General features: G+C 49.3%; 1 protein-coding gene across 1 annotated transcript in view; it reads right to left on the reverse strand.

Annotated features, from left to right (window-relative positions):
- The window catches only part of GUCY1A2 (guanylate cyclase 1 soluble subunit alpha 2), a 1,089,165-nt gene that overhangs the window by 843,028 nt on the left and 224,043 nt on the right, over positions 1–22,094 (reverse strand). The window lies entirely within an intron of this gene.

The following is a 22,094-nucleotide window of genomic DNA, read 5'->3' on the forward strand; positions in this document are numbered from 1 at the left end:
CCTGGCATCACAACATGGATGCCACTGCCACAGACACGGGTCTGGCCTCCTGCTGCTGACCGAAGCTCCGGCAGGGCAGGCCTGGACAATAGGTTTCCTGTCCCAGGGAGGTGTAACCCCTTCCCCAGGCAGGCAGATGTGTATTGGGGCTGGGCGGGAGCACTCACTGGTGCTTTGAAGTCCTGCAATGGGGGCACACTTGGTGTCCCTGTGCATAGTCCAGTTCAAACCGGTTGCAGGGGCTACCAGCCCCTGCTCTGGTGTGAAACTGGACAAAGGAAATGGGTGTAACCACCCCTCTTTCCAAACCCTCCCATAGGTGGGTCCCTAGAGTATGTCCAACCCCCAAACTTAGTGTAAGTATGGGAACCCAGTCCTTGTGACTTTAGATTACCCTGGACGAAACACTGCAATATATATCCTGGACCTTCAACGTTCTACTTTGCTTAGAAGACTGAATAAATTTCCCTTGGGGTCAAGGAGTGACTCCCTGCTTGGCAGGCACCATAGAAGCAACTAACCGGTCTGCATCGCTGAAGCTCCCACCGGACGCCGAAGTCTTTGAATCACCAGAGGTAGATTTCCTAACTTCCCCGAGGCTACCCTAAGTCCACAGCAAAGCTGGAGCCCGTGGCTATCGTGGGTGATGTGGAACCGTGACCCCTGGACACTGTGAACTTTTGCAGCACCATCATCTTCCTGGTCTTCCTCAAAGTTGTGCTTTGGGCTCCGAATAGCCCTAGCCTTGAGCACCTCCTGCACTGAAGATTTCTGGCCTCCACTCTACGAGTGACCCGTGGGCCAGTTTCCAGTGCAACCGCTTGAGGCTCCTTCGCTAGCCCATTGGCTAGTAGGTCCCCACAAAGGCAACTTCTCTTCTGATTGGGCTTTCCTGGTTGCTCCAGACGTGCCCCGACCTACCCTTGCTGGGTGAGTCCCCCAGACCTTGCTGGTCTGCACCGATGTCCTTTCACTGATTCCAAGTGACTTGCCGTTGCCAAGGCTTGTTGGGTCCAATCTGGTCGCCGACACCGCAGCACTCAACAGACTTCCTGGGACAGCTCGAATCCAGCTCCTGGTTGTCATCGGCGTCTCCTGGACCTCGTGGCTGAAGAGTCATGACACCCGTCAACTCACCTGAAGCACCCGACATCTGTGGGCATTGGTCTATCGTGCCCTTGGTCACTGGTAAGTGACCCAGACTCTGTCCCCTCTGCTTTCAGGTTCCTCCCATCCTAGGTCCAGGCTTGGATCGCTTCGGACACTTCTCCTCTTCACGGCAGCAGCACTTCTTCGCCAGCTTCCATTGAAATCGACGACGTGACCCGACACCAAAAGACACCTATGCACCCGGCTTCCCTGGGTGAGGTAACACAAGTACTCCAGTGCTCCCGTCGGTGCTAGCCCTAGAACTTCCTAAGCCCAAAAGGGTTTGGTTCTGACTCATTTCTAAGTGTCCCTGATCTTTAAATCTCCACCCGCGACATTGCCCATAGAAGCTAACGGGAACCCGCAGCTGTGTTCACACACTGCACACGGCCCCCGTGGGTCCCCTGTGTCACTACCTTGGGTGGTTCCTTGGGGTCCCAGCGATTCTACAGGCTCTATGCCTTGTGTCTAGTCCAGTCGTGGTTCTTATACCACTTTATTGGTATATGGTTTGGTACGCCCCTAGGGCCCAAACGTGTATTTGTGCTATTACTGTTGATTGCTAACTTGTAACTTAAGTACTTCGAACTCCAGTCTCATAAAGAGACTAGAGGGGTGTGTTTTATCTTAAATACATATATTTTAAATATATACCTGGTGTGGTTGTCCATTCATTTGGTCATTCAAGAGATTACAGACTGGTAAAACAAGCTGCTTTACATTCCTTCAAGACTTAGCCTGAAGGCTGCTCTCCATAGCTACCACTAGGATAGCTTTCAATAAAGATTGTCTTTAACCTATTCACCATAAGGGGTTGTTTGGACTGATACAGGGTGCCCACTATAACTAGTGGACGGCATATATCAGGCCAACTTCTCAACTTGGTGTGCAGCGTGTGGGATTCCAGCTTGATATTGTTTTACCAGATAATCTCAATTGAATTGATCAACTGAAAACCACTAAAGGTACCTTAGGTACATATAATATCAAGTTTAGTATACAGTAAGTTCTACTGAACTTAGAGTTGTGTGTTAAGGGATAGCACACCCTTTGTACAACTCAAGAGAGTTTAGTAGGCCACACTAGTGTAGGTAGTGCAATACACCACACCACATTAATAATGTCTAATCAGCCAGGAACCAGTGGGTCCATGTCAGAAGCCAGTAAGCTTCTCCCCTATAAATATGAGGATCTCTCCTTTGCACAGCTTAGGGCCTTATGTTCGATTAGGAAGCTGAAGACAGGCAAAAGCCCAACCACCCAGCATCTCTTAAAGATACTCAGGCAGGATGATCTCTCAGGGCCTAGTGGTCCTGAAGAGGTAGGCAGAGTGGGTGGGGCAGCAGCTGAGGGTGGGCCTAGGGGTGGGTGGAAACTCCCCTGACCCCACCTCTACTGCTGACCAGACTGATGACAATGATCAGGATCTGGTGAACCCAGCTCCCCTGGATGAGGATGAGGAGGATGACAACAATGCTCCCCTCTTTGTTCATCCAGGAAGAGTTGAAAGTGGGGTTAGAAGGGATAGATCTCTCTCAAGGGGATCTGTCCAGTCTACCTCATCTGTAGGGACCTCTGTTTCTTCTCACAGAGGGAGGGAAACCTCCCAGGAGAGGAGAGAGAGACTGCTTAAGTATGAGCAAGATACGTTCAACCTCAGAAAGCAGCAGATGGCCCTAGATAGGGAAGCCCTAGAGCTCTACAGAGCTAGTAAAAGGAGGGACTAGAGTCCTTTGGTGGCAGCAATTTTCCTAGAGATAGGGAGAGGTCTAATGACCATAGAAACCTAAGTAAGATTGTCCCTCCCTACCAGAGTGGGGATGACATCCACATATGGATAACTGCCTTGGAGAGGGCCTGTAAAGTAGAGAAGGTCCCTCAAGGTCAGTGGGCAGCAATCTTATGGCTCTCCTTTGCAGACAAAGGTAGAGATAAGCTCCTCACTGTAAGAGAAGAGGATGCTGATGATTACCAGGTCTTGAAAAGTGCACTGATAGATGGGTTTGGCCTAACCACTGAACAATACAGGTTAAAGTTCAGAGATACCCAAAAGGCACAACATCAAGACTGGGTGGAGTTTGTTGACTGTGCTGCTAAGGCTCTGGAAGGCTGGTTATTGGGCAGTAAAGTGTGTGACTTCATAGGATTGTACAATCTGATAATGAGGGAGTAGATTCTTAATAACTGTCAAAATCAGCTGTTGCACCAGTACCTGGTAGACTCTGATCTGACCTCTCCCCAAGAATTGGGAAAGAAGGCAGACAAATGGGTCAGAACCAGGGTGAGGCAGATGGTACAGAACCAAGGTGGTGACGCAAAGAAGCAGGATTCTAAGAACTCTGACAAGGGTGGGGACAAGGGTAAAGACCAGAAGTCTTCTCAAGGGCCCCAAAAATCTTCTTCAAATGGGGAGTCACAGTCTAACAAGGGAAAAGTCCAAAAGAAACCTTGGTGCAAAATCTATAAACAGAAAACTCACTGCACCAGTGACTGCACCAAGTCCAAAGAATCTACTCCAGCCACCATATCCCCTAAGGCAACTGTTCCCCCTAGTACAGCTACAATAGGCGGTGGCAATGTCCAGAATAAGGGTGTAGTAGGGTTGACCCTGGGTTCTGAGATGGACTCTGGCCTAGTCAGAGTTCCAACTCAGGCTGTGCTTGTCTGTGATGAGGGCATGGATATGTCCCCCTTTGTGAGTCCCAGTAATCTGGGCAAATACAGGCAACAGCCTTTAATAAATGGAGTAGAGGCTTGGTCATTCAGGGACACAGGAGCAAGTGTCACAATGGTGACAAAAGATCTTGTGGAACCTGGGCAGATTATACTTGGTGAAATTTACCAAGTGACCAATGCTAGCAATGTCAGAACAGACTATTCTCTGGCAGTTGTTAACTTCTCCTGGGGAGGGGTAACTGGCCTTAAGAAGGTTGTGGTAAGTGCAGACCTACCAGTACAGTGCTTGCTTGGCAATGATCTAGAAACTTCAGCTTGGGCTGAAGTGGATCTCAGGACACATGCAGAAATGTTAGGGATCCCTGCTCATGTCATTGCTGTGACTAGGTCACAGGTCAAAATGTCTAAAGCTGGACAGGCCCTGCAGTAGGGTTAAGGCAGAGCATTCCCACCTGACTCAGAATGCTGATCCGTCTCCTCAGGGAGATGATCTTGAGCCTGAAGAAGGAACTGTCCCAGAGGAGCTTGAACTTGACCAGGTTGAGTTCTTGGGGGCAGGGGGCCCTTGCAGGTCTGATCTGAGCCAGGAGCAGAAAACCTGCCCCTCTCTTGAACCCCTCAGAAAGCAGGCTGCTGAGGAGGCTGCTGGGAATGCTAGTGGCACCCATAAAGTTTATTGGGATGATGGACTCCTTTACTCAGAGAGTAGAGACCCCAAGCCTGGTGCATCTAGGAGGTTGGTTATACCTCTGAAGTTTAGGGGCTTCCTATTGACAATAGCCCATGAAATTCCCCTAGCAGGACACCTGGGCCAGCACAAGACTTGGGACAGAATTGTCCCTCACTTTCACTGGCCCCACATGTCTGAAGACACTAAGGAGTTTTGTCGCTCCTATGTGACCTGCCAAGCCAGTGGCAAGGCAGGTGGAACCACAAAGGCCTCCCTGATACCACTACCTGTGGTGGGGGTTCCCTTCGAGAGGGTTGGGATTGACATTGTTGGTCCCATGGATCCTCAAACAGCATCTGGGCACAGATTTATACTGGTGGTGGTGGATGATGCCACCGGGTACCCAGAGGCAATTCCCCTAAGGACCACCACAGCACCTGTGGTGGCAAGAGCTCTCTTGAGTGTATTCTCAAGAGTAGGCTTTCCAAAGGAGGTAGTATCTGACAGGGGTGCATACTTCATATCTAGTTACTTGACTGCTATGTGGAAGGAGTGTGGAGTGAACTACAAGTTCACCACACCCTATCACCCACAATGCAATGGTTTAGTTGAAAGGTTCAACAAAACCTTAAAGGGCATGATTAAAGGTCTCCCAGAAAAGCTTAGGCGAAGATGGGACATACTCTTGCCCTGCCTTTTATTTGCATACAGGGAGGTGCCTCAAAAGTGGGTTGGCTACAGCCCTTTTGAACTTTTGTTTGGTCACCCTGTCAGGGGTCCATTGTGTCTGGTTAAGGAAGGATGGGAGTTACCTCTCAAGCCCCCAAATAGGACATAGTAGACTATGCACTTGGTCTCCGCTCCAGGATGACTGAGTATATGAAAAAGGCAATTAAAAACCTTGAGCGAGCCAGGAACTGCAAAAAGCCTGGCATTACCAAAAGGCTGTACTGACTGTTTACCAGCCAGGACAGAAAGTGTGGGTGTTGGAGCCTGTGGCCCCAGCAGCCCTCCAGGACAAATGGAGTGGCCCCTATACAATTGTTGAGCAGAAAGGGGAGGTTACCTACTTGGTAGACCTTGGAACCCATAGGATTCCCCATAGGGTACTTCATGTCAACAGACTCAAACCATATGTTGACAGGGCAGACATGGGCTTGATCATGACTACGGATGAAGGACAGGAGGAAGAGAGTGACCCACTCCCTGACCTGCTTTCTCAGAACCCTGATGATGGGTCAGTTGATGGTGTAGCCTTGGCAGGCAGCCTCACTGCCCAGCAGCAAACTGACTACATACACCTTCTCAGCCTGTTTAGACATATGTTTTCTCTGACTCCAAGTCAGACCACCTGGTGCACTCATGATGTGGACACTGGGGACAGTCTGCCTGTGATGAATAAGATCTACAGGCAACCTGACCATGTCAGGGACTGTATAAGGACAGAAGTCCAGGAGATGTTGGATTTGGGAGTGATTGAACCCTCAGTTAGCCCTTGGGCTAGTCCAGTAGTCCTGGTACCCAAACCTCACACCACAGATGGCAAGAGAGAAATGAGGTTTTGTGTAGACTACAGGGGTCTCAATGCAGTCACTAGGACTGATGCTCATCCCATCCCCGGGGCAGATGAGCTAATAGATACTTTGGCCTCAGCCAAGTTTCTAAGCACATTTGACCTGACAGCTGGCTACTGGCAGATCAGACTAGCTGATGATGCAAAGCCAAAGACAGCATTTTCTACCCCTAGTGGGCACTATCAGTTTGTGGCAATGCCCTTTGGTTTGAAGAATGCACCTGCCACTTTCCAAAGGTTGGTGAATCAAGTCCTTACAGGCCTGGAAGACTATAGTGCAGCATATCTAGATGATATTTCTGTCTTTAGCTCCACCTGGGAGGATCACCTGGTCCACCTGAGGAATGTTTTGGAGGCCCTGCAAAAGGCAGGCCTCACTATCAAGGCCACCAAGTGCCAGATAGGGCAGAGTCAGGTTGTGTACCTGGGCCACCTTGTAGGTGGAGGCCAGGTTCAACCACTACAGAGCAAAATCCAGACCATCATGGACTGGGTTGCTACAACTACCCAGACTCAGGTGAGAGCCTTCTTAGGCATGACTGGGTACTATAGGAGATTTGTCAAGGGGTATGGATCAATAGTGACACCCCTGGATGACTTAACTTCCAAGAAAATGCCCAAAAAGTTTCAGTGGACAGCTAGTTGTCAAAAGGCATTTGATGACCTGAAGCAGGCCATGTGCACTGCTCCCATTCTGCAGAGTCCTAACTACTCCAAGACGTTCATTGTCCAAACAGATGCATCTGAATTGGGATAGGGGCTGTACTGTCACAATTGAATGATGAAGGTCAGGATCAGCCAGGAGCTTTCGTAAGCAGAAGGCTGAACCCTAGAGAGAAACGTTGGTCAGCCATTGAGAGGGAGGCCTTTGCTGTGGTTTGGGCTCTGAAGAAGTTGAGGCCATACTTGTTTGGTACTCACTTCCTAGTTCAGACAGACCATAAGCCCCTCTTATGGCTAAAACAAATGAAGGGTGAAAACCCCAAACTGCTTAGGTGGTCCATTTCCCTACAGGGGATGGACTTTACAGTGGAACATAGACCTGGGAGTAACCATGCCAATGCAGATGGACTCTCTAGGTATTTCCACTTAGAACATGAAGACTCAACTGGTGAAGGTTAGTTTAATGTCCCTGCATTTGGGGGGGTTGTGTAGGAGAGTAGGATCTGCTTCACTTGGGTGCCCCCACATTTTGCTGGTGTTTCACTGTTTTTCGACCTTAGTCTGGCTGTGGCCCTGCTAATCAGGACCCCAGCCTAGCTGCTTCCTCTCTGAAATGGTTTCCATGTACCTTAGGTACATTTCTAATTGGATTCTGGAGTGCCTTATAAGCCCCTGGTATATGGTATACTATGTACCTAGAGCATAGGTACCTCAGTATTATGCCACCCCTGGGAAGCACTCCAAAATGACACCACAGGTCTGCTACTGCAGCCTGGGTAAGGTGGTGCTTGCACCCCTTACAGTGGTATAGGCTACTTATATCACTACCATTGCACACACATATAAAACCTATAAGTCACTCCTATGGCAGGCCTTAACAATCCTGAAGGAAGAGTGCTTGGTTTTTATGTGAGAGGGTGCCCCTGCATGAGCAGAGCCCCTCTGCAGCATTCAGAGTACCTCCTCTGATGCTGTTTGTGGTGCAGCCTGACCATATACTCTTAAGTGTATTATAACCTTGCGGTAAATGCTAACTTTGGGATGGCTGCACGGAAACATGTCGTGTTTGGTGTCAAATGCTTTGGAATACTACCCCCCCCCCCCGCCAGTTCTGGCAGCGTGGATAGCATTCCACCCTTCTAGAGGGAGAGACATGTTCACACTGGTCTAACCTGGTAGGACTTTCTACAGCCCTAGCATCATAAAATGGATGCCACTGCCACAGACACGGGTCTGGCCTCCGGCTGCTGAGCGAAACTCCGGCAGGGGAGGCCTGGACAATAGGTTTCTTGTCCCAGGGAGGTGTGACCACCTCCCCAGACAGGCAGATGTGTATTGGGGCTGGGCAGGAGCACCCCCTGGTGCTTTGAAGTCCTGCACTGGGGGCACACTTGGTGTCCCTGTGCATAGTCCAGTTCAAACCGGTTGCAGGGGATACCTGCCCCTGCTCTGGCGTGAAACTGGACAAAGGAAATGGGTGTAACCACCCCTCTTTCCAAACCCTCCCATAGGTGGGTCCCTAGAGTATGTCTAACCCCCAAACTTAGTATAAGTATGGGAACCCAGTCCTTGTGACTTTAGATTACCCTGGACGAAACTCTGCAATATATATCCTGGACCTTCGACGTTCTACTTTGCTTAGAAGACTGAAGAAATCTCCCTTGGGGTCAAGGAGAGACTCCCCTGCTTGGCAGGCACCAAAGAAGCAACTGACCAGTCTGCATCGCTGAAGCTCCCACCGGACGCCAAAGTCTTTGCATCACCAGAGGTAGATTTCCAGACTTCCCCGAGGCTACCCTGAGTCCACAGCAAAGCTGAGGCCCATGGCTATCGTGGGTGACATGGAACCATGACTGCTGGACACCGTGAACTTTTGCAGCACCATCATCTTCCTGGTCTTTCTCAAAGTTGTGCTTTGGGCTCCTAGTAGCCCCATCATTGAGCACCTCCTGCACCAAAGATTTCTGGCCTCCACTCTACGAGTGACCCGTGGGCCAGTTTCCAGTGCGACCGCTTGAGGCTCCTTCGCGATCGCTAGCCCATTAGCTTGTAGGTCCCCACGAAGGCGACTCCTCTTCTAATTGGGCTTTCCTGGTTGCTCCAGACGTACCCCAACTTACCTTTGCTGGGTGAGTCCCCCAGACCTTGCTGGTCTGCACCGATGTCCTTTCTTTGATTCCAAGTGACTTGCCGTTGCCAAGGCTTGTTGAGTCCAATCTGGTAGCCGACACTGCAGCACTCGACAGACTTCCTGGCACAACTCGAATGCAGCTCCTGGTTGTCATCGGCACCTCCTGGACCTCGTGGCTGAAGAGTCAAGACACCCATCAACTCACCTGATGCACCCGACATCTGTGGGCATTGGTCTATCGTGCCCTTGGTCACTGGTAAGTGACCCAGACTCTGTCCCCTCTGCTTCAAGGTTCCTCCCATCCTAGATCCAGGTTTGGATTGCTTCGGACACTTCACAGCAGCAGCACTTCTTCGCCAGCTTCCATTGAGATCGACGACGCAACGCGACACCAAAAGACACCTATGCACCGGCTTTCCTGGGTGAGGTAACACAAGTACTCTGGTGCTCCCATGGGTGCTAGCCCTAAAACTTCCTAAGTCCAAAAGGGTTTGGTCCTGACTCATTTCTAAGTGTCCCTAATCTTTAAATTTCCAACCGCGACATTGCCCATAGAAGCTAACTGGAACCCGCGGCTGTGTTCACACACTGCACACGGCCCCCGTGGGTCCCCTGTGTCACTACCTTGGGTAGTTCCTTGGGGTCCCAGCGATTCTACAGGCTCTAGGCCTTGTGTCTAGTCCAGTCATGGTTCTTATACCACTTTATTGGTATATGGTTTGGTACGCTCCTAGGGCCCAAACGTGTATTTGTGCTATTACTGTTGATTGCTAACTTGTAACTTAAGTACTTCGAACTCCAGTCTCATAAAGAGACTAGAGGGGTGTGTTTTAACTTAAATACATATATTTTAAATATATGCCTGGTGTGGTTGTCCTTTCATTTGGTCATTCAAGAGATTATAGACTGGTAAAACAAGCTGCTTTACATCCCTTCAAGACTTAGCCTGAAGGCTGCTCTCCATAGCTACCACTAGGATAGCTTTCAATAAAGGTTGTCTTTAACCTATTCACCATAAGGGGTTGTTTGGACTGATACAGGGTGCCCACTATAACTAGTGGACAGCATATATCAGGCCAACTTCTCACAATCTGGTCTTGCACGACTAGATAGATGTGAGCAGTGCTTTGCAATTTTGGGTGCGTTACTTACCTGAAATCTTTAAAATTGCATATCTCTGGGGTCGTGGTTAGCGGCCGGGGGGAATGGTCACTTGCTGAAGCGGCTCCGTAACCCTCGCCGCAATATCCGTCGCTATAATCCGTCTTACGTTTCGGAGATTTCCCCAAGGCACTGGGGAATTCTCCCTAACCCAGTCTGGCACAGCGGAACGACTTGTGAGGCCGGGTAACTCCTCCGAGAGCCGGGGAGAATATCTGCACCATCAAGCTCCGAGAGTCCCAAGATGGCGGCCGGGAGGATGCGAAGAGCCTAACCCCGAGCGGAACCCACGGACCCCTGTTATCGGATCCCGAGAGCAAGATTCCTCAGCAGCGGGGGCCCGCGACACTCGCTGGAGGCCCCCGTGGGGCGGTGTGAAGGAGGAGGCGATCGAGAGCGGTGAGAGACGTGGGGAGAGCTCCGCGGCTGGGACACGTCTGCTGCAGTGCTCGGATCAGGGTAACGACCCAATCAAGGTCCCCGGCTGCCGGGCCTACCTGCCGGACCTTTGAATCCTGAACCTTCCTTCAAGTCTATGTCCCCCGGCGGCCGTTGCACAGCGGAGGTGAGGAGGTGGTGATTGGGGGCTGGAGGAGCGGCGATCACTGACCTGCCACCAGCTGAGCAGAGCGAGTGGCGCGGCGGGCAGCTTTCACCTGCACGAGGACCAGACGCGCGGCCTACCTTGCAGGGTGGCGAATTGGCACATACCCCCCCCGAACTCTGATTGCACACGGAGCCCTTAAGAAGAGTGCACCGCGACCGGGAAAGGGGGAGCAGCGAACATTTGTGTACATGGTTGCCTGGGGTCTCCTCCAAGCAGGTACACGCTAAAAAAGATTTGGAGGAGAGCCCATTAACCCAATCCACACAAGGCTAACCCCAGTGTATGGCCTCTCTCACCGCGATTGACCGCAATGGGCCCACGATCGCAGCTCGCACCACGATGGTAGAGGGGCCACCCCCACGTCTTGGCAGCAGGAGAGCCAGTGACCTACTGCACGAAGAGGCCTCGGTGTTGGGATAGTGAGGGCCGCCATACATGAAAGAAGTGGTGTGGGTGCTGGATTTTGGGGGCATTGACCTGCCAGAGAAGCAGCCTCCCTTTCTTTGGCCCAGCGAATCCACCTAGAAAACCGACAGGCCAGTGCAGGAAGCGGCCATTACAGGTGTGTTTCCCTCCAACACTGCTTCTAAGTGATTACTGATGGCCACCAACAAGGGACTCAAATCCAACGCACAGAAACAACTAGCAAAGTTGGCCTGGAACAAGCAGGGAGAGAACAACGTGATGGCATCTGACGGAGAACCTAAGTCCTCACAACCCACTCCCCGGCCAAACCTCTCACCCTGGAAGATGTTATGGAAGCCATAGCCGGGGTGAGGTCATCCTTAGAAACACGTATAGACTCCGTCAAAATAGAAGTCACTCTTCTACGTGCAGATCTGAGGATGATGGACTCTAAAGTCAAAGACGTTGAAATCAAAACAACAGCCCTCATGTCCGATACCTCTACTCTTCAACAACAAGTTGCCCAGCTCCAGGACCAACAAAAGAAAATGGGTGAGCTCTTGGACGATTATGAAGGGAGGGCAAGACGGAACAACATCCGCATTCTTGGAGAACGGGAACTAATGGAAGGGCCGGCAGTTGACCTCTTTGTAGAAGACTTGGTGCTCAATAAACTCCAGCCTAAGCATCTCTCCAGCTACTTTTCCATCGAACGGACCCATAGAGTCCCCGGGGGTCGTCCCAAACCTGGGGCTCCTCCAAGGCCCATAATCGCAGGGTGTTTAATTTTCGGGATAGAGATGTGATCTTACAAGCTGCACGGGCTGGACCCCTGACGAAACTTGAGGACGCGCACATCACTTTTTTCCTGGACTTCACCGTCAAGGTTCAGGCACAATGGCGTAGTTTTACCGAGGTCAAAAAGGCCCTCAGGGACAAAAACATAAAATACTCCATGCTGTTCCTGGCCAAACCACGGGTGGAATCAGATGGTAAGGTGTAGTTTTTCCTATCCACTGAAGAAAACTGGGACTGGATAGAAGGATAGCGTCGAGTGGGGAGGCAAACGGATGGCCGTAGGAATGGTGGCCCCAATAACAACCAACGGGTCCTTCCAGAAACAAAGGGACAACGTCCCGAAGGCGACTCAGATGGAGCACATTGATTGCTGCAGGTGGAACCCCAGGGATTTATCCCATATGTCTTCCGATGGGTGAATTAACCGATCCCAGGTCTCCTGTTCTCCATGTACTGATTCCCGAAGTGGCCGCGGCTTTCCCGTTTACATATCTGCAGCGCTCCTGACAGACCGTGCATACGCACCGAAGCTGGAAATCTACCCTGCACCATGCAGAAAGACTGGACTACCATAAACAAAGTTTAACTATATTATGAAAATACTAAATTGGTAAGGCGAGGGAAAGAGGCGGTTTGCCAGGCACCCCGCAAATGGATGGGTGGGCGACAGGCAGTCTGCCTTGTTGGGGAGTGGATAGTTCGAATTCCAATGGCATGGGGGCAGGGATGGGGGTATTGTGGGAGGAAGGAAAGGTAGTTGGGGTTTCGACAGTTAGAGTTCTTTTTGCGCAGAACATCCCACAGAGTGTGGTTTTGCTGGCCTCAAGGGTCCCAGTTTGGTGTTTGTTGCCTACTAGGGAAGATGAGCCGGAAGTAAACTTCACTAACGACGTATATGCATTTCACTCTCACCCGAGGGGCCACCAGATCTGTATCGATAATGCCATCACAAATGTCCATGTTAGCTTCTCCTAAATCCCACATATGGCAGACTCTCTTGAAAGAACACTGTCGATCATGACGTGGAATGTGAATGGTTTAGGTAGTAAAATTAGGAGAGGGGTGGTCCTGCAATATCTTAAAAGACACTCACAGGACCTGGATTTAGTCCAGGAAACTCATCTGGTGGGGAATAGCTGTAAAGATCATCAACGCTGGGGTTATAAACTTATAGTTCATGCTGGGTTCACTTCTGGATCCAGGGGTATACGGGTATTCTTATTAGGAAAAGCTTGGCCCTTACACCCACTAACACTTGGGCCGACCCCCAAGGGAGATTCGCAGTTCTGGAGGCCATCTGGGAAGGCAAACCGTTGAATATAATTTCGGCTTATCTCCCACCAGCGCTGGGAAAATTGGCCTTACAAGATCTGGGTAAGGTGCTGATTGATCTCCCGCGGGGCACTATCATACTGTGGGGCGACTTCAATATGACAATGGACGATAGGCTTGACAGGCACCCTCAGCGACCGTCCCCAGCCATAGGATTGGGTTGGCTAACTTCGCCCACGCAATGGGACTTGTTGACATGTGGCGACTATTAAACCCAGGCATACCCCATTATACACATTATTCCAATGCCCATAACAGAATGTCCCGCATTGACTATTTCCTCACTTCGCTCGCAGATATGGGCCACTTTCAATGTCTTAAAGGACTCCCATGGGGTATCTCTGATCACTCCCCGCTCAGTCTTGAGCTCACCTTCCACCGGCAGGTCACCCGGGGCCCCATAGTCATCAGCCCTTGGCTGCTCAAAATTCCAGACATCAAAGAGGACCTGGCTGAGCACACAGACTACTATTTCACTGAAAATGTGTGATCGGTGGACTCGGCAAACACAATATGGGAGGCGTATAAGGCAGTAATCAAGGAAAGGGCCCTGGCCTTAAAGGTCGGATACCTCCGCAATCATAATAAGCAGTTGGCTCAGATGGAAAGTGAATTGCTTCTTATTGAATCTGAACATAACACCTCTCCCACTGACGACACAGCCCACAGACTCAGGGTTAAACAATTAGAATACAGAGCTATGGCACGGGAAAAGGTTAAAGCGAGACTCCTTCAGACTCGTCCAAAGGTCTACGAGCTTGGTGAAAGAGCCGGTAAGATGCTGGCATGGCTGGAACGGCGAGATCAGGAGGCTAGATGGGTCCCGATACTCTAAGGGGCGGATGGTACGCAAATAACAGACCCCCAGGAAATAGCGGACACATTCGCAGATCACCTAGAGGCGGTGTATACCTCTAGAACTGACTACACCTCTGAGGACTCTTGTCAGCTCCTAGAGGAGATGACTTTGCCCACGCTCTCCGAAGCCGACATAGTGGCCCTGGATGCAGATATCACGACAGAAGAAATCTGCAAAGCTATATTTGCCATTAACTCTGGAAAGGCCATGGGACCCAATGGAATCCCCATTGAATTCCTTAAAGGGATAGCCCTTAAAATAGCTCCTCACCTAAAAAATATGTTCGATGAGAGTCGAGAAAGAGGTCTTCTGCCCTTGGACCAAAGACTGGCATCAATAGTGGCCCTCCGCAAACCGGGTAAACCAGCAACCGAGTGTGGCTCCTACAGACCTTCCTCACTGATCAGTGCTGAGGCCAAGGTCTTGGTCAAACTTCTCGCGACCCGATTACTCACAGTCCTCCCCTCCTTGGTACATGAAGGCCAATCGGGCTTTATCCCGGGCCGGAACACCGCCCTGAATATTCGTCGTGTTCACAATGTTTTGGGGTGTCAGCCCTATTTGCAGGAAGATGCTGTGGTGTTGTCTCTTGACGCTACCATGGCGTTTGACTCGATTGAGTGGCCCTATCTTTTCGAAGTGTTGGCTAGATTTGGATTTGGCCAGAGATTTCGACAATGGGTAGCACTGCTGTAAACAGATTTGTTGGGACAGGTCAGAGTGAACAATCGCACATCACGCTCGTTCACACTACAAAGAGGGACCAGGCAAGGCTGTCCCCTGTCCCCATTATTGTTTGCGCTGACCCTCGAACCGCTGGCCCACTGGATACGACGTGATGCCTCTATACGAGGATTAAGGTGGAGTGAAGATAGAGAGGATAAAATCTTGCTATATGCGGATGACATCCTTATTTATTTAGCATCCCCTCGAGCCTCCATCAATAGCTTGCTTAATGTCATTACCAATTTCGGTAAATATGCCGGCTATTCCATTAACTGAGCCAAATCGGTATTATATGTATTACATGGCCCCACACCCCGCCTGCCCCGCGGTTACACCATAAAACTGGCCTCGGAGGGCTTTAAATACCTGGGCATTTTCATCACATCCGATCCTAAATTGTTCTACAAATACAATCTTCTGGGCCCTCTTAAATGACTACAAGAAGATGTTACACACTGGAGGTCGCTGTCCTTATCCCTCCTGGGCAGAGCGGCCTTATTTAAAATGCTAGCGCTCCATAGATTTTTATATGTACTTCAAAATTGCCCCTTCTCTATTGTGGACTCCTATTTTAACATCCTGGAAGGAGAACTCTGTCTCTTACTCTGGGAGGGAAGGGCACCTCGTATCGCTCTCCGAAAGCTCACAAAGGCATGGTATGACGGTGGAATTGCTCTTCCAGATTTACCTCTCTACTACTGGGCCTCTCAATTGGTAGCCATCAACCAATGGCTGTACGGATCCCCTACAAATCGGGCCTTCCACCTAGAGCAGTATCAGACGGGTCGGGAGGGATATTTGGGCGCGCTTTACAGCAAGGCCCGGAGGAACCGCTACCTAGGACCGATGGTACAAACGGTAGCCATATGGCACAGAGACAACAACCGTTTGGGGTGGGCGGATAAATTCACGAAAGCCACACCATTGTGATCCTCTCAGAGGTTGGGCTCACTTTGTTTCCACACGTGGTTCGACAGATGGGACACTATTGGCATCACTACTCTGGGGGATTTGGTCAAGAAGGGAAAACTTCTCACCTTTCGGGACCTACAACAGAAATATGCTCTTGCACAGGGTGAGGTCTTCCGCTATTTACAGATCTGACATGCTATCCTTGCACAAGATCTAGACCTTCCTTCCCTGCCAGACTCCTCCCCCCTAGAGGACAGACTGCTTTCTGAGCCACTTCTGCCGAAAGCCATCTCCTGCACATATCGTAAACTATGCAATAATTTGCCTGACTCCTTTCAGACTCTACGAGAACATTGGCAATCCGACGTAGGACTATTGGACGATGAAGATTGGCAGACCGTGCTGATGTCCCCCAAGGAGACGGCGATAAACCATCGCTTCCACCTGATACAGTTAAAAATACTTCATAGATCCTATATGTCCGGAGTCCTCCTGGCCAGAATTGGTAGACGTCCAGATGTATTGTGCCTGAGGGGATGCGGCCAAACTGGTACCTTTTATCACATCATATGGGACTGTCCACATATACGGCCCATGTGGGATAGGGCAACCAAAAAAATGACTGGCACACTAGGCAAACACATTTCATTGTCGTCGCGGTTAGGGCTCCTGAACATATGGAAGCCACAGATTTGATGCACTGGGGATCCAGCACGAGGCCATTGACAATCGGGTGGGTGGCAGAAATGGACAGTTGCATGATCGCAGAGAAAGAGGTCTATAAACTAAGAGGCTGCCCCAAGAAATGGGACAAGAATTGGGGAGGGTGGAACGCCTTTAGAGGCGAAATTTGTAGTTCTCCAACGGAAGATATGGCAATGGAAAGAACTCGGCTCGCTGACCCTTTGACTGGTTAACGCCTATTTCATACTAGCACCAATTGTTTGTATTATGTGATCCTTGAATGTCACTGTAATATTATATTGATGACTCTGCGCTTCTTTAATTTAATAAAAATTGTTTACAATTTCTTTTTTTAAATGCATATCTCCGGTTCTACTTATTGGATTTTTGTAGTTTTGGTCTCAAATAATTTATCAAATTTTACTCTATTCGTCTAAATTGGAGGGATATTTTTCTTGTGTTGTATTTACACTTTATTTCTGTATGAAGTGCCTCACAAATAGTTTGCGCATTGTCTTTAAGTTAAACCAGACTGCATTTTGTGCCAGGTTACCAGGTTACCAGATGGTAAAGTACATTTTAAATTTGACTTTGATTGTATTTCATTCTGACAAGAATTGTGTTTGCTGCTTGAGTAGGGTTTACCCTCCTAAACCAGTAACCCAACTTCCTACTTACACTCCACATCATACAAATACAGTCACTTCTTTATGGTTGAATTTGCACCACTCTTCTTTTGAATTTGCTATGCTTGTTGCATCATTCATCCCATAAATCTGGTGCTTACTTTTAATATTGTACCTCTCAAATCTTTAATGATGCACCCCTTTCCTTATGTGCATTTTTCATGGTTTTGACCTTCATCAAGCTTAAAACCTCGTTTATCAAATTTTTTACTTAAAATTCAAGGACTGGATGTCAGTTACTAGGGAAACTATGGGACAATCGCAAGTGGGTGACTCTTTGACAAACCAACTGAAAAAAAATATAGATATGCAACTTTGAGTCAATCAAATGGTATGAATGATCTTATGTAAAACTCCTAAGCTACCTTTTGTCCTCTGAATGAATGGAGACATATCACATCACCATCTCAGGAAACCTAAAAACAAACACCAATGGGAATAAGGCTGCTGCATACACAATAATAGACGTCTTAGAAGGGTATACCACTATTCAACACCCCTAGCTACTTTGTATGCTGTGCAAAATGGGTATTTAAAACAGATTCTTGATGTGTATTGTCTATATCCTTCAAAGCTAAGGTCAGAGAATAGGCTCTCTCAATATTATTGGCCCAATAGTTCCAGATTCATTCACTAGTGTAAGACTCTCTGATAGCAACCATTCTGTTTATCCCTGGCTAAACATGAACAAGTCCTTTGGCACCATGAATTCTAACTCACCCAACAACCACCAAATTATTCTAAAAGTGGAGAAAGCATCATCCATAAACCACTGCACACTTTCAGCCTGTTTACTGGCAAATGAAAGGTGAAAGGGTCTGATTTACCTGAGAAACAATGCCATCAAAAGGGAAATCCTATCCTGCAAAGTTTAGACTGTAGGCTGACTCTCCTAAAGTAGCCTGTAAAATAGGGTAAAACACTCTCTTACACAAGCAGAGTTGCAAATCCAGAAGTCACAATGGACCGGCACCACAGGTCAACATGGTAGTCAAATCCTCTTCTTATATTCTCTAAATCCTTGAGGTGGAGCTTGCCTTCCTTTGGATTCACACAATTCACACAGCCAACCAATATACTTGTGCTATCAAGAAGTAACTTTGCCAGTGGTTTCATGTCCGTACAACTAACTACTCCCTGAGTAGACGATCACAGATTCTAAATGTATGCTCTGGAGATCATATGGCACCAGCCATACAGGTGCCCTACTGGCTCCTGTAGCCAGTTGAATCTCTTTTAGCACTGCATCGCTCATTTGGCCACCAATGTCATAAGACTGCCCTGCCTTTGGGAACTATGTTGGGGCTACTAATACAGTTGGTACATCAGATCAAAATCCATTCATGAAATTGGTACCCCAAGAGTCCCTAAATCTTGCATACGTTGACCATTTTTTGGTACAGACTGAAAAATCATTAGGCATAGTATCATTCAGCATTCAGTAAGTACTTGACCTTACAGTCCAAAATGGTCCTGAAAATCTTGACCTTGGCAGTGAAGTACCCCCTGGAAATCCTGTTCACTGACATTATTTCCATGCGGCCAGGGTCAATGTTAACATCTCACTGAAACAGATTTCTCCAAAAGAACTCCTGTTCTGCTGCATCCGTTGCTTAGTTTAGAATAATGATGGAAACCTATTGCTGAACAGCTAACATTATTTATTCCTCCGCTTTCTCCATTGGCTCTACTGTAAGATCCTCATTACCACTGCCATCAAAATTCTGTTCTGCCTGCTAGTGTGCAACAGGTCACACCCTTTGGTGCAGGTGTCCTGTTCTCACTAACATATGAGTCTATCCTCTGTCTCTATGTTTACTCAGATGCCTTAGCCTGAGATTCATGTGTGCTAGGTAGGAGCTACGAGGGATGCAACTATACATTGATACCGAGTAGCCAAGTTTTGAGGTTTTTAAGGAAAATAAAAAAAAATTATGACGGTGTTGTTCTAGAGCCTAGAGGAAACATAGGAAAAAGATCTAACATTAGCTCTAGCCTTCTTGGTAGTGGAATCTGAAGGAGGAGATGGCACATTGGCACATGGTTACAATTTGCTTCCAATAGACCTTTGTGGCTGACTGAGAGGTGAAGGGAGTTAACTTTCAAAAAATCACAATTATACAGGTATAACCCATTTGGTCACACAATAAGGACTGTTAAATGGTAGGCAGGTTCAGTCGGTAACTTTTCAAGTATTGCCCGGCGGTAATCGCCTCTTACACCATTCGATGATTAACCAACAAAAGAGGCAGGCGCCGGAGACTGGAAGGCAGGAAACAAAGTTTTATTCCGTCGGAGCAGAACACATCAGATCGGACAGCAAGGTATCGTCTCGAGGTGCTCTAACCACATCTCTGAGGCCTGGCCTCTTATACACAGGTTTATTGCTTTATTACATGTTACACATTCTTGTTGAGACTTTGATGTATGGAAAGACATCCTTGGAATCCCCACTTCAGGCTCATTCCCACACATATCTACAGTGGAAGTCCCCACCCCACCCACAGTAGGAGATGGCTATCACACAGCTGGACATTCCGCCAATTCCCGGGGGGTGAGTGCGACTGATCGGGTCACAGGGGTTGGGGGCCTTGATCTACTGCAATCCCTTAGATGTGAGGTGCTTCCTTTACAGTAGGGGCAATAAAACTGCGTCCGCAGGGCTAGGTGATGGCCTGGGATCAGTTCGGACAGTCGGGCGCAGAGGAAGGGGGTTATCAAAGGGATGTATGACCATGTATGGGATGAAAGAAGGTGTCAGTCAGGCGTGGGATGTGGTTCCATGGCAGGGTCGCGCTGGAGGAGAGGGTTTATGGCCCATGTATGAGAGAGTGGGGGTGGTCAGGCGCGCGGGGGGATGTTCGCAGCGCCAGAGGGACGCGCTGGCGATCGGCAATGAGGTCATGGTGCCTAAAATGGCCGTCGCGCGTTTTCCGCGTGTGGCGCTTGGGGAGAGACAAGATGGCGCAGATAATGTTCAGTTACGAACTAAATTTCCACAGTCCTCCCTTTTAACATATCTCGCCAGCTTGTTTAGTTCGGATCCATCCCCATAATACCACGAACTTCTACCTCGTATAGAGCTTTCATATGTTCTGCTTCAAAGTTCAGAGTCTTAGGGCAGATGCAGTTTGTGAAAAGTGAACATAGAGGTGGCAAGCATTGAATCCCCAGGCAGCATCCACACAGTACCACAATCGGTATTAGGATAAACGTAAACAACCTCCACCCCCAACTTTTAATAGTGTCCCAAAACCAACTCCCAAGCGACCATCATTCTTGCTCCTGATGAACCTCTGCGGAAAGTCTGTGGAGGTGTTCAATCGCCCTGTAGACTGAGGGTGAGTTATCCGGTACGTAGGTACAACAGCTGGACCCAATGATGCGGCATGCTCCTCCACGATCAGCCAGAACCACGTCTAGAACGAGGCGGTTCTGAAGAGCTACCAGGCGGACGGCCTGAAGCTCAGCGGTGTTGTTGGTGAGGATGCCGGCTGTAATGTTCATTGTGGTTTCGACTGCCTGGGTCAGGTGCCGGATGGCACGGCTATTTGCCATTGGACCCCACAGTGGAACAAGTCCCTTTACTGCATCCATGAACTGTGCTCCAGTGGAGTCGGCTTGTACAATGTCCTTTGCACGTTTCTGCCGGTGATGGTTTGCTGGAGCCACATATGTTGGAGGAAGGATAAAAGCGATGTAGCAGGTGCCTCCCCAACCCTTTGGAAGCCAGGTGCAGGCCTTAGTACCACAGACGAAGTACATATTTGGGGAGGTAACAAAGGAGGGTGGGTCAACTGAGTCCAATGTTCGGGTGATGAGACAGGAACTGTGGCCTACCGGCTGTGTTCCTAGGCCTTCGAGGCACACCAGACCTGTGATGTTGACGACGGATAGGGCCACTGTTAGGGTGGCGGCCGTTCGTTTCCGGAGGTAAGAGAAGGTGGGTCTGGCTGGGTTGTTGAACACCTGCATTTCAACTCGCTCCTTGGCAGGGATGTCCATATGGAAAGAGGTGTTTGATCTCAAAGGACAAAAGGGGGCAGAGGTTTTTCCAGTTTGGTTCAGCCAGAACCCATGATAGAAGTGCGACACAGTTTTGCCGGAAGTGGCATTGTCCTTGTAACTTTCTTGCAGGAGGATTAGCCAAGCGAGGCAGGAGCCATGGACAGAGAAGGGCGAAGGGATGAAAGGGATAGAATGTCCAGTGGCATGTGGTAGCAATCCACAGATCCAGCAGTTAGTGGCATTGGCGGCAAGGTTGTGTTGGTGGAGCAGTTGAACAAAAGAGTTATTCCAGAACTCCTTACGTCTTTCTCGGAGTTGGGGTGAAAGTGAAATCAGATGGTGTTCTTTCATGGTGGTGGGTTGGGCAGTGGTCAGCAACGTCTTATGAGCGGGTGCGTTCTCTTCCAGGATCCAGAAAGTGACCATGAGAAGGAGGCAAAGGAGAAGGGTAACAAAAAGTGCAATGGTCTTTGAGCTGTGCATTTTGTCAGTCTTTGGATTTTTGTAGTGGATCTTCGGACGTCCGGTTGCTTCCATCATCTTCATGTCGGGTGCTTCCATCACCTTCAAGGGACTCGGTAGCGGGCAGAACCACAGACTTTGTTTAGTTTCTCTCCTGGAGGCCTTTGAGGTGACTAGGCAACCGCTCTGAGATTTCAACTTAGTTCGTGGTCTGCTTAGCCGAAGTTCCCTCCTTGCGTCGTAGGTTATACCCTTCTTTGGATGGCACAGTGGGATCGGGATATTCAGTCAATTCAAGTGTCTCTGTATTCGGGCAGCAGCTCAGGGATGGTCGGTCTTTGTCCAGAAGTTCCTCTTGGGCGGTGATGTTGTCGGTGGTCGTCAGGGTCGATGATACCTTCTTGCAGTGGTGTGCATGCAGCCAATTACGTTTCCCCTCCACTCGAAGAGCTGTTCGGGTGGTGATCAGGACTTGCAGGGGGCCCGTCCACCGGGGCTCCAGACTCTTGGTGCGCTGGAAGTTGCGCACTAGGACAAAGTCGCCGGGTTGGATGTCGTGTCCGGGGCCCCTGGAAGCATCGGGAATGGCTTG

The sequence above is a fragment of the Triturus cristatus genome, chromosome 8, assembly GCF_964204655.1.
Source record: "Triturus cristatus chromosome 8, aTriCri1.1, whole genome shotgun sequence".
Taxonomy (NCBI): domain Eukaryota; kingdom Metazoa; phylum Chordata; class Amphibia; order Caudata; family Salamandridae; genus Triturus; species Triturus cristatus.